Raw genomic sequence first — 14,544 nt, forward strand, 5'->3', positions numbered from 1 at the left:
TTCTATTATTTAAATAAATCTTTATTTATTTCATTAATTAATTACCCTTTTCTACTCATGACACATGTCACTCATCTCTTAATTCCTACACTACCTACCCTCTCATTATTTTCTTATTTCTTCTACCTACCCTCTAATCCTAGCCGACCATCTACCTTTTACACCTCTTAATTTTATCCCTCCATTTCTTATAGTGTCTTCTATACAAGGAGATAATTCTTTCATTATCGATCCTCCTACGCTTTCTAATCTCCCAAGCATTTTTATCAATCTTATGCAATCAAGCTATCAACCACATTTCCATTCTTTATTGAGCTCTTGCGCACACATAAAATTTGAGAGAAAACATATCAAGCAAGATCAATCAAGATAGGAAGAATAGAGATTCAAATCCTAGTGGACATGTGATGGTATAATCTTTGTGATTTTGTTGATTTGCATTATCTTAGGTAATCTTCATATGTTATGGTGGATCTTTGTTGTTGTTAGGCTAGGGTTTTGTGTTTGAATTCATTTAGTCTTTCAATATTGTTGTTTCCATTATCCACTTTTCACCATACATAGTTTCAAGATAAGAAAAAGAGTTGGGAATCTCTAACAAATAAAATTGAAGTAGTCATTGTGGAGGTTATAAATAGTAGAATTTCCAATTTTGGATTTAAGAATGTTTTCTTTACCAATTGGGATGATAATGTAAAAGGAAGATGGTTTGGTGTGCAGATTCCCCCTTTTTGTTGGGGCTGGAGGTCAAAACAACAAATTTGATAGAGAACAATGTAAATGGTTTCCCTCGAAGGTGGGGTGGGTAAAGCTTAATTTTGATGGGGTGCCTAGAGGAAACCTTGGTGCTTCAGGGGGTGGATGTGTTATCCATTCTTCTAATGGTAATGTATTAGAAAGAATGGCCAAATCTATAGAGCACGATACAAATAATGTTGCAGAATTCCAAGTACTCAATGAAGGACTCCTCTTATGTAGAGAACTAAACTTTCAAAAGGTGGAAATCAAGGGTGGTTTGGCATTAGTCATTAATTCTCTTAGAACTAGGAAAACATTGAATTGGAGATTAAACTCAACTTTGGGAAGAGCTCTTGAGATTTTGATGTTATTTAAGGCAACCACTTTTAATCATATATACAAGGAAGCTAATGGTATAGTAGATGCAATGGCTAATCTAGGAGCGAATGGTGTGGATATTAAGTAGGTGGATGTTTCTTTCTTAACTACGCCTTTATTGATAGTGTTTCATTTTTAGTCAGATTAACTTCAAGTTATAAGTATCCAGGACTTGAAGAAATTATTTTCAAATAATATTAGTGGGAGCTTGGGATTCAAAAATTATAAAGTAGATTTGTTGTCTAGCTTCCTTTCATGTTGGCTGAGGTGGAAGGTCTACTCAGTGCTTTCAAAATGACTAAAACAATATTTTATGTTGTTGGTATTTTGGTATGGTTTTGTCATTGATGTCAACACCTACTAACACTTATCAACTCTGGCACTTTGGAGAATCACCAATGTTCATCGGCAAGCAAGTGACTTATGTACAGTCACTGGTATCTGGTACACTGGCAAAATATAATGTTCACCAGCACTTGGAATGATATGAAAAACACCTGGTTATGTTGAAGACATCACTTGGACACTTTGTCTTGGATATTTGTTCATTGGCACATTCGTATTTGCATATTTGTTGTTACCGGCAAATAGGTCCAGGATATACACTAGAAGGTTTATCTTTTCCAGATTAGCATGGCATGCTATGGAGATGTTTTATTGTTGTTGTAAATGCATCAAGCCGACATGTTGAATCAGTTATTGCATTAGACATTATTTTATTTGTAAATTGATTTTATTGTAAAATCCTTTAGAGCTGACCTACTAAAACTGGTCTTAGGTTATGGTATAAATGTAAGATCTTATTTGTAAGGTCGAATGAAAAATGTGAAAAGGAATTGTGTGAAGGTATATGTGAGAATAAGTAGAGTTAAACATGAAAACATCATTTGAAGGTTGAAGGAGGGTTTTTATGAAGACAACCAGAACTACACCGGTACTAAATCTAGCATAAAGAGATGCCGATTTGAGCAGTACATCCTTATTGGATTTAACCATCCAATTGTAGTCAATGTGACTCCTATTTGTGTTTGAGTAGTGAGCTCTAGGTGCTTGGCCTTTTTGCATGTGCAGACCCCATTTGTATACACATACTATCTGCAGTGGTATCATCTGATTGTGGGTAAGGTTTCCCATCATGGTTTTTCCCCTTACAGGGTTTCCACATACAAATATTGGTGTTATGTGTTGTGGATGTTATTGTGTTTCTATTTCATGCACTAATCTTTATTGGTACTATAATTAACCGATAAAACTGTCTACCGGCATAAAAGACTAGTTTACCAGCATTAAGCATTAAAGTTGGTTAAGTTGTTTTGGTTTGAATTTATTTGACAACTGATTCACCCCCCCCTCTCAGTTGTCCCTGGGACCTAAGTGCATTTCTGAATGGAGATCTTGAAGAATAAGTTTACATTGAACAACCTGATGGATTTTCTTTGACATATAACAAAGATATGGTTTGCAAGTTAAGGAAAGCTTTGTATGGGTTGAAACAAGCTCCAAGAGCTTGGTATGCAAGATTGGATAAGTATCTTTTGAAGATTGGTTTTTCTAAAGGTAATGCTGACAACAACTTATACTACAAAGTGACTAATGATGACATCTTGGTTATAGAAGTTTTTGTTGATGATATAATCTTTGGAGGAGAAGATGGATTATGTAAAGACTTTTCTATTGAAATGCAACAAGAATTTGAAATGTTTATGATTGGAGAAATAAAATTCTTTTTAGGATTGCAGATTTCACAGTCTGATAAAGGTATATTCTTGAGTCAATCCAAGTACTTGAAGGAGTTACTAAAGAAATTTGGGATGGAGAACTCTAAACTGGTAAGCACATCTATGACTACAAATGACAAATTATCACTAAGGGATGAATCTACACCTATTAATCTGACTAGGTACAAATCTATGATAGGAGGCCTACTGTATTTAACACAAACAAGACCTGATATTATGAATGCAGTATGTATTGTTTCAAGATTTCAGAGTAATCCTAGAGAAAATCAAGAATCAATAGTAAAAAGGATTTTCTAGTACTTACAAGGAACTACAAATCTTGGATTATGGTATCCTAGAGATGAAAACTTTGAATTTTGTGCATACACAGATGCAAATTGGGCAGGAGATGTGGATGATAGAGAAAGCACCACTGATGGAGCATTTTTTCTTGGCAGCAGATTATTTTCTTGATTGACTAAGAAACAAAGTTGTACATCTTTATCAACAGCTGAATCAGAATATGTTGCAGCAGCAACTAACTGTACACAGGTATTATGGCTTAAGAAAATGTTAAAAGATATAAAGGTAAAATGCAAGGAACCTATTACTATCTATTGTGATAACACTGCAATAATTGATATATCTAAGAATTCGGTATTACATTCTAAAACCATACATGTTTCTATCAAACTGAATTTTCTAAGGGAGAATGTTGAAGCAAAAGAAATAAAACTGGTTTATGTGAATACTAAAGAGCAGATTGCAGATGTTTTCACTAAACCTCTACCTAAGGAGACCTTTGAATATCTCAAAGATCAGCTTGGGGTCATACCCCCACCGGTAGAGATTTAGACAGTTGATGCTTGTCATCAACCGACAAAATTAATAGAGAAATCTTTTACTCCGACTTTGATGAGAAAGCTACTTCTCAGGGAGAGTAGTTGGTATAGTGAATTGGTTGGTATTTTGTATCTAAAAAATGGTTTTTATATTGCTTTGGCATTTCATGTCAAAGGGGGAGAGATTGGTATATGGAAAAACACAAGAAATACACAGTTCACTCTCAGGGGAGAGATTGTTACTTTGGGGAGAGATTGTTTATATCTAAATTTTGATTTCTGGTTATGATCTCTTTTTGGGAGATTGTTGGTTTTTGGTATTTGGCATTTTTGTTTTGGCACTTTGATGGTTTTTCCATCTTGTGTTTCCATAAATTCCAAAGGGGGATATTGTTGGTATTTTGGTATGGTTTTGTCATTGATGTCAACACCTACTAACACTTATCAACTCTGGCACTTTGGAGAATCAACAATGTTCATTGGCAAGCAAGTGACTTATGCACAGTCACTGGTATCTGGTACACTGACATAATATAATGTTCACTGGCACTTGGAATGATATGAAAAATACCTGGTTATGTCGAAGACATTGTTTGGACACTTTGTCTTGGAGATTTGTTCATTGGCACATTCGTATTTGCATATTTGTTGTTACCAACAAATAGGTCTAGGATATACACTGACAGGTTTATCTTTTCCAGATCAGCATGACACGCTAGGGAGATGTTTTATTATTGTTGTAAATACATCAAGCCAACATGTTGAATTGGTTATTACATCGAACATTGTTTTATTTGTAAATTGATTTTATTGTAATATTCTTTAGAGCCAACCTACTAAAATGGGTCTTAGGTTATGGTATAAATATAAGATCTTATTTGTAAGGTCGAATGAAAAATGAGAAAAGGAATTGTGTGAAGGTATATGCGAGAATAAGAAGAACTATACATGCAGACATCATTTGAAGGTTGAAGGAGGGTTTTTGTGAAGACAATCAGAACTACACCGATACTGAATCCAGCATAGAGAGATGCTAATTTGAGCAGTACATCCTTATTGGATTTAACCATCCAATTGTAGTTAGGATGACTCCTATTTGTGTTTGAGTAGTGAGCTCTAGGCGCTTGGCCTTTTTGCATGTGTAGACCCCATTTGTATACACATACTATCTGCAGTAGTATCATCTGATTGTGGGTAAGGTTTCCCATTATGGTTTTTCCCCTTACAGGGTTTTCACATACAAATATTGGTGTTAAGTGTTGTGGATTTTATTGTGTTTCTATTTCATGCACTAATCTTTATGGTACTATAATTAACTGATAAAACTGTCTATCGACATAAAAGAATGGTTTACCGATATTAAGCATTAAAGTTGGTTAAGTTGTTTTGGTTTGAATTTATTTGACAACTGATTCACCCCCCCTCTCAGTTGTCCCCGGGACCTAACATATGGTTCTTACTTGGATGTGGTGGACCATCATTACTTGAGGTCTTTTATTATGCAGGTTGGCTTTATGGTCCTATTCCCCAGGGAGTGACAGTTGTGAGTTTGATCACCTCCCATCAATGGATCAAAATGCATGTGCATGCTTCTAGATTGGCAATAGAGATTTTGACAGTGTGATAGAATGGGAGTACCCTTCTCAATAACTTCATTCTAAAGAATCTTCCTTAACAAGCTACTTAAAAGAGTAATTTAATAAATTGGTTATGGGTTTCACATTTACGTGTTACATTTCAACTCTCTTAGAGATATCAATAGACATGGACAATAATATTACGTTGGTTGCTAGAAAGAGACAAATGACATTTCTAGGGGCCATTTCTGAGAAGAGGTTGAAAGAAATCACAAATTTAACTCATGAATTGTTTATCAATGCCCTTTATGACATCCTTGGGATTGAGTTTCTATTTACATATAATAGATATTGGGTTGATCTTGACATTCCAACATAATTCCTTGCCAGGATTCTTATGGTGGAAGAGCCAAAGATTGAGGCTCATATTTAATGCAAAAGGATTTCCAAAAGAGATTTTCTAGGAGACATAGAACGGGTTCTGGAGGAAATCGACCTCAATTGTACCATTCCATATACCAAATATTTTGGAGTTCCAATGAAATATGGAAAACTAGTCCCTCATCTTCCCATTTTAATCATTACTAATCAAGATCTATGGGAAGTGAGGAAGCCAATAATTAGGATCACCATTGATTTTATGAAGCAGCTAATAGGATTTGTGAAAAATGGCTTGTTGGTTGATTTAATTGGTGATGTAGTGAATGACTAGGAATAGAGGGTGAGAGATTACAAAATTCTGATGGGTCGCCATGAGGATGGTGACTTCTCCTCCAGTAGTGATAGTTCGGAGTTAGAATAGATGGATGCTACTCTAGTATTGCTCACCTGTGAAAGTTGCGTTGGTCTTGGGTATGGATGAAATTTTGGCTGTAAATCTTTCTCTTTTCTCTTGTTTTAAATGCACTTGTTTAGCATAATTGGTTGTATTTTTAAAATATTTTAATCTAGGGTGTTGTCTCCCCCCCCATTTTTTGTAAAATACAATTTCTAATCTCTTGTATTCTGGGCGATGAGGGTTGAGCTTCAAGCTCATTTGTATCTAGATTAGTCTTTAGGGTGGTCTAGAGTAGACTTGTAGGGGTTGTTATTTAGACTGGTATGACTTTGTTGTATTTTTCTTTTTGATAGATCTTTGTAGTTGTTGGAGAAGGCATACATTATGAAATCCTTAGACATGTCAGAATTGAAAAGGATTGGGGCTGATGAAATGGCGTCTTTGATCTTCTTGAATGCCTCTTTTTTTTAAGGGGTCCACTTAAATTGTGTGTCTTTCTTGAGAATAAGTGTGGTAGGCCTTACCATCCCAACGAAACCAGAGATGAAATGGCTAACAAAATTAACCTTTCCAAGAAACGATTAGACACCTTTCTTGTTGATAGGAAGAGGAAGCTCTTTTATTGCTTTCACACGATCAAGATCGATTGCGACTCCTTCTTTAGACACTACATGCCCCAACAATTTCCCTTGTGGGACCCCAAAAATACATTTCTTTGGGTTCAAGGAGATACCACATTCTAGGCACTTTTGGAAGACTAGCTTGAGATGATCAAAGTGATCCTCTTTGTGTTTTGAGAACACAGTCAAATCATCTAAGTAGATAAGGATTATTTTGTTTATCAACTCCTTAAAATCCAAATACATGGTCCTCTGAAAGGTTGCACCAATGTTTGACAATCCAAACGACATCTCCTGGTAGGGAAACATTCCCCACTTGGTGGTGAACGTGGTCTTATGTTGATCTTTTGGTTTGACTAGCACTTGGTTATAGCTTGAGAATCAATCTAACATTAAGAACATTTCAGACCCAGCTACAATTTACTACAACTTCTCCATTAGTGGTAGGGGGTAGTGATCTTTCAGGGAGGCTTGATTCAAGTCACGATAATATACACAAAGTCGGATACCTCCATTCTTCTTCCTAACTGGTACCAAATTTGATACCCATGTATTGTTCTTAATGGGATAAATAGTTTTGGACTTGATTAAATTTTTCAATTCTTGTGCCATGAGAGTAGATCAATCTTTGGATTAACAGGCCTCTATTTTTGTTGGACTGGTTTGGCACCATCAACAAGTTCAATTGTATGCTGGATGATATTAGGTTTCTAACCTTTCAAGTCTTCATATGACCATGAAATCACACCAAGGTATTAATCAAAAAAGTGACTCAACCTTTCTTTGTCCTTTGTAGAAACATTCTTTCCAACCTTGAGATTTCTCCCATTCCCCACTGAAACTTCAGTGTAGTCACCCTTGTTAGTTGTGAATTTTCTTTTGGCATTTTTGGCATCATCATGATCAAATAGATTCTCAAGGGTGATTAGTCTATTTGGGAGTTTATTGGATTTCAACTTAATGATTTAATCTCTATAGGCCTCTTTTACCCTAGGCTGCATTCAATCTGTAAATTCACTGGAGTGCTGGATGAACATGGCAATTTGTTCATCACTTTCGAATACTTGCCAATGGGTGTTGTTGATCCGGGGCTATCTCTTCTTCCTTCTCCATTGACATGCCTTTCATTTGAGTGATGAGGGCTGCATTGTCCATGCCAAGGGAAGCATAAACCCATGCATCTGAGGTAACACCTTGACTTCATTGATTTGCAATCCTTTGTTGCAAATTACACCTTGGATAGTTTCTTGGAGTGTGAGCATTGTTACAATGGAAGCACCAAGAATCGGGCACTGGAATTATCTAGCCATTTGTTTGACTCAAGGAAGCTCGGTTGTTTTCATATTGGTTTTGCTGATATGGGGGTTTATTTCCTTAGAAATTTTGCTGGAAATGAGGTCTAGTAGAGGGGATTTGGGATCTTTTCAGGTTAATGATCTGATTAGAAAAAGATCTCAACAATTTTTTCATGTCATTGACTTCAGTATCTAGAGTTTAAGAAGAGGGTGTACTGGCTTGTTGGGATATGGGGTATGCATACATGGATTGAGGCACAAAAGTGCTAGGTACAATGGGCTCAATAACTTGATTCGATATTTCAGGGAAGACTAGCATGAGCGGTCGTAGTGCAAGCTTCCACATCAACATCAATTAAATTATTGTCTGCTCGAATCGCCAAATCATATGCATATGGGAGAGTAATTCCTCTAAGAGATTGGATCATCACAAATATATGTAAATTGAAAGCCTTCAAATAGAAGACAAATGCCATATCTGCAGCTGGACGAGCGGACAAAGGTATCCTCTGCCAGGATCTTCGAAATCTCATATTGAAGTCCATCACCACTTCACAAGGATCTCTCTTGATTGTAATCAGCTATTGCATCAAAGATGACCTATCTACCTTATTTGAAAATCTTTTGAAGAAAGGATTGCCAAGCTGATCCCAATCAGCTATAGAATTGGGTGCAAGAGATTTGTACCAATCTAAAGCTCTTCCTTTAAAAGAGGTGGCAAACAATCTTAGAGCTACATTCTTCTCTATAACATTATGGATCGTGCAAACATCAACCACATCTTGTAGGTGTTCCACTAGAGTTTTGGAATCTTCGCTAGTGAATTTAGGGATGAATTTTAGCACAGAGGTAGGAATAGGGCCCCATGTTGCAAGTGGAATGGGAGGAATAAGGGTATTGTCGCTATTATAAGTCACAAAATTCTGAGGAGCAACTTGAGCCATCACTACGGGAATGGGTACCGCATGAATAAAAGGTGAAATCTACGAAGAGGCAGTTGCAGACAACTGGACGGTTACCAGAGGTGGCATGAGTAAATTGGGATTTGAAGTTGTTTGACTCTTGGTAGCAGTTCTATGGTTCACAAACCTTCTTAGGCTTTAAGCACAAATTAGGTCCCACCGGGCGTGCCAAAAAAAGAACTGTTTACTACTATTTTTTCATTATACACTAACAACCTTATGGGAAATTCAGTGATGGGGGACCTTTGCATGAAGTTCACTGAATAACCTCCAAGTTTTAGAAGTCGACTCTTCATAAAATCGGGGGAAGAAAAGGGAGAAAGAATACTTAAAACCTGTACTAATTAGGCAATGTGCCAAAATATTTTTAGAACATTTGAAGCACATAAAACCCAAGTATTTGTGGTTTTAAGGCCCATTCAACAATCTACATTCCCAATACAACTACAGAAGAAAATCAAACAAGGCTCATTCAACATAATATGACATACACCATTCACCTAGAAAATAACAAGTTTAATAATATAGTTTAATCCATAGTGTCTCACAACACATATTATAGAAGTTACCGAATCAAAAAATAGCACAAAAGTTAATCTATTAAGCTTCAAACAAAATAACCATAAAGGCCACAGGCACAGCTTGATATATTTATCATCCACAAAGCATAATTAATATAAAGGCTTGATTCACAGAGCCAAAGACATGTGATCTTTTCTCAAAGTCTGGACCTCTAAAAAAATTTAAGGAAGGCCAATAAATAGCCCTCAGGTGCCTAACAACTACCAGTAGGAAAGCACGAGAAACAAATACTATAACCGCTCCCTATCAAGAATCTCCTTGTGTGGTGTCCATAGAGACACATGCAATCAAAAGGCAAAAACAACCCTTCAATATCCTTGTGCTAATTGCATCATGGCAACTTCTATACCTACCAAAACAAGAAACCCATGATGCCAACAACATTCCAGCTCACAAACCGATGAAGGGCCATGCGACAACTCAGAGGAGACTCAGAACTGAGTGCAAAAGAGGACCAGGAAATAAAGTGTGGAGGTGACAAGTGCCACTGATAGCAAACAAAGAATGGTGGGGTCGAGAGCACATACGCCAAAGAGAAGACCTGCAACATGCAGTAGCTCCACACTTTCTTAATGCAAGGCGAGAAAGGCAAGCCACTTAGAGAAACGTCATGACACCACGTGGCACGTGCGGACAAACAGAAGAGTGAGCTGAAAAGAGAAAGGGGGATGGAAAACACTTAACCAAAACACTACCCTGTGAACGACTTCAACAAAACATTAACAATGCCTTCTAGGGCTAATCCCTTTGGAAATGTAAAATCTAAGACCCCTTTGGGCCCCCATGTTGGTGTATCCTCAGCTCAAAAGATGATCATTTGAAGAGGACTTTGAGGACACGACTTCCTCTTAGTGTACTAGGTTTGATTAAGCTTCACATTATCTTGAGAGGAAATAGTTTAACCGTCTATGCCCCCATTCCCCCTTTATTTTTCCTAATCCTTCACCTCACAGTGCCTTTTTTAAAGAGGGATTTCTTCTCTTTATGGGTAAGGTTAATGAACTATGCAAGGGGTTCACCAAACATGAACCAATTATCCATTGGCTAATGATTCAATTTGAGGTGGCAAAAAACAATATCAATAAGCTCAAAGCCACTCTTGAAGCAAAGGTTAGAGCCTCTAGTTGGTCGAATGATGAGTATGAGTAGAGGTATTTGGTGGAGGCAAGAAAATTGATAGGAATGATTAAAAAATGGGAAGCTATGGATAATTCAGTTGAAGAGATCAAGGAGAAAATGGGCCAAACAAAGAACGTGAAAGACTTGGTTTAGATGGTGGAGCTTCTCTAGGTTTGTTAGGAAGATATGAAGTAGATTATGGAGAATATTTTAGACCAAAATAGAGAAATCACAAAGAACTCCACTACTCTCAAGGAAATTCAAGATGAGATAGCTAGGAGGTGGGCAAGGAAAAGAGACATTTAGAGTCTTCATTTACTATAGGGCTAGAAGCATCAATTTACAAGGTGAAAGCTTCCATAGAGTCTCCGGTTGTGTCCTTTAGGAAAGAGTCCTCTAAAAGATATGTATGCTTGATAAAGGTAAATAAATTTGTGTCAAAAGAAATTTGAAGTTCTCTCCCACTCGGTAAGCCATCGGTTCATGCTTCTGGTGGGAGAATTTTTCTTTTGTTGCTTTATTTTTCTGTTTGTTTGGTTTCCTGTTTAGTTTCTAGGTTTGTTAGTTTGTTGACATCTACTAGGTTTGGTTAGTAGCATATTTTTTATTATGAGTATAGGTTCACCTTAGAAAGAAGAGGTTTCCATAGGCAACCTATAATAAGTTCAAATGGAAGAAAATAGGTCCTTGCAGAATCTTGCTAAAGTTTTTAGCTAATGATTATTAAGTTGTCCTTCTAGGGAACATATATATCTCACCTATCTTCAATATGAGTGATCTATATTAAAATTATAAGGGGGAGACTAGTGCCCAAACACATTTACCTATAGATACATCTGATGGAATAGTGTGAGTAAAGCAGCTACTTAAGAAACAATTTGAAGAGGTAGATGAAATAATTGATTCTAGGGTTGTTAAGAATATACATAGAAAGGAGTACCTGGAATACCTAGTTTGCTGGAAAGGGAAACTAGTTGAAGAGGCATCAGGGTTGAAGGTGATAGAGTTGGCTTAGTTTGGAATTTTGATTCCATATTGGCCTAAACATTCATGAGTTCCCATCCATGGAACGTTTCTCCTACTTGAGGTGTTTGATGTAGGAGTATCTTGGGAGTGAGAGAAATCCACATCATTGTATATATTTTTCATTTTTGTTGATGGCATTTTTTTTCTTTGGAACTATATTTTTTGTTTGATCTAAGTGTTAGCCTAGTTTTGAGTTAGTGTTTGTAGAATTAGGTCAGATTTTGAGTGGATCAATGAGACACCAAAAAGCTCCTTCTAATCCGAGTAAGTCTTCACAATGGCACTAGACATTTGTTCACTTAGCAATACTTCAAAAAACTCTCACTGATCAGAGTACTCATGTCAACATACTCATTTGATCAAAGTTACTCTTTTGAGCTCTTGTCGAACTCCAATACATCTCTCATTGTGGGATCGGGGAGACTTAAAAAGTCTATCCCCAATAGAAGCTTTTCACTTCATTATGTCTTATCATTGATTTAAGAGACTAAAAGGGACTTCCTTCGATGTGGAAAATTCTCATCAAGGAATATTTCCTTGGTGATTGGTAAGACTCAAAAAATATTCCATTGATACAAGTCTCATCGATGGGTTTTATTTGTTCATGTTAGCGCTCCTCATTGGGGATCGAAGGGACTCGAGAATATTTCCAGCGATGTAATTATGTCTCCTTAATAAGTATTCTTTGTGGCATCAAAGACACTTGGATAGTCTCACTCCAACAGGTCGTGTGTTGCCAATATGAAGACTTTTAATTTACTATGGATGGCTAGTTTCATGGCATGTTCTGATTGGAGCCTTGACTATTGGACTTCCACCATTATTTTAAATGTTTCAATGAGTAGTTGGTGGATGGTTAACATAGTTGCGAGTAGGACATAGAGGCCAAAACCAAAGAGAATATCAAACAAGGTAGTTATAGAAAAATGACAAAACAAAGAGCCAAAGGTTGAGAGTAGCCATATGAGGGAAAAGAGAATTGCGAGAGAAAATTTCTATGAGTAGATATTATAATTTTGGTTGATCCTAAAAGATATTGTGACTGGAATATTTTAAAAAAAAAAAGATTCTAATTTATGTTGTTGAGTTTAAAATTTTGTTGGTTGTTGATCATTTTTATGTGTTTGGGCTTATCCTCAAGCACGACTACTTGATAACCAATGCCAACCATATAACTATCATCATTTGGGTAAAAGTACAATATTGTGTCAGATTTTAGATGAACTTATCAACACAAGTGAATTTAAGTATTTCTAACTAAAAATAAAGTTTAATCAAACATATGGTCTAGATAGATTCATTATAGGCAAGTTATAAATGGGCCACAACTTTTCCAGTTGGAAGTGTCTACTAAATGTATATTTTATATCACTTTGGGTCTAATTACAAAAACAAATATTTTTTGGAAAACTCAATGTTTCAATAACTTTTACTCTTATAAATAATATTTTTTTAAATGTAAAAATACCCTTTTATAGATCTACAAGTGAATATTCCAAAATAAAAATCTTTTAATATTTTAATTATATTTTATATTTTATTTTTATTGAAAGTGGGCCATCGACACCAAAATATAAGATTCATTTTCTTGTCAAGGAAAAATACTAAAATTTGTTTAAATTTTTTGAAAAATATATGATATACTAGAGAAAAGAATCCATGTCAAGATGATATAATTATTTTCTAATTTGGATAAATAATGAAGAAAAAGGTAGTGCTAAATGGAAAGAGTTATATTTCAGTACACACAACTTTTCAAATTTATTCTCTCTTATAGTAGAGAATTTAATCAAGGAAACAATGCAGAGAGGAATTTTGAATTCTGTTCTAGGGGGGAAACCCTATACAGGCCGTACAATCTAGGACACTAGCGGAAAGGAAGGATCACAAGATGCTCTTGAGACTACAAATCCTCAAGCGGATGGCAAGGACCCAGTCATCGGGGACCCATAAGGGGGTGACAAACCCTTGGATCCGGGTGGAGGGGGATCAACATGTGCTAGAGGAATCTCAAGGTAGGGACCCAATTGGGTGGACACATCTCACCCCTGGTCATCTTTGTTTGGTGTTAAACCATGCGGTAAGTCTTCTCTCCTTGAGGTATGTAATATTTTAGACCATAAGAAAGGGATGTTTGCAATTGAAGTCCTGGATCCGTTCATTGAGCACAATATTGCTTTGATGGCCTTAACTCTGGTTGATAAATTCCTCGGTCCTAGACCTAATATTTATGTTATTAGGGAGTATGCTAGAAAAAGTGGGTTCTTAAGGGACAGGTTGAAATTACTGCAATGCCAAAAGGGGCTCTTTCCCTTAACTTTTCCTATGAGGAAGATATGACTAAGATTAGTTGTGGTGGTCTTTGGGTGATTGGGAAGACTGCGTTGGCACTTCAGAAGTGGTCCCCATTGTTGGAACTTAATGCTCCCTTCTTTGCTCAGGCCCCTATTTGGGTAAGACTCCCAGGTCTTGCCCTATAATTTTAGGTCGAAGATGTCTTTAATGGACTAGCCAGATCTTTTGGTGACCTCCTATACATTGATCCGACAACTTCTTCTAGAAGATGACTCACCTTTGCAAGAATCTATGTGTGTGTTTCACAAGGAACATATATGCCTCTCTCAATAGAGATTAACTCTACGCTTGGGAAATGGATCCAACCACTGGAATATGAGTGTTCCTTTTGCGTGTTTCCATTATAAAAAAGATGGATATATTGCCAAGAAATGCCTGCTACAAGCTGAAAAGGAAAAAGCCAAAAGAAAGGAAGTTGCAGTGGAAAGATAAAAACACCAATAAGAAGGCGGAAGAAGAAATTCAGAATGTTATTGATGCTCTGCAAAATGGACAATGTTACTTAGGACAAACAAACACAAAACAAGAAACAAAAGAAATCAATTGTTATATGT

The sequence above is a fragment of the Cryptomeria japonica genome, chromosome 3 (genome assembly GCF_030272615.1).
Source record: "Cryptomeria japonica chromosome 3, Sugi_1.0, whole genome shotgun sequence".
Taxonomy (NCBI): Eukaryota; Viridiplantae; Streptophyta; class Pinopsida; order Cupressales; family Cupressaceae; genus Cryptomeria; species Cryptomeria japonica.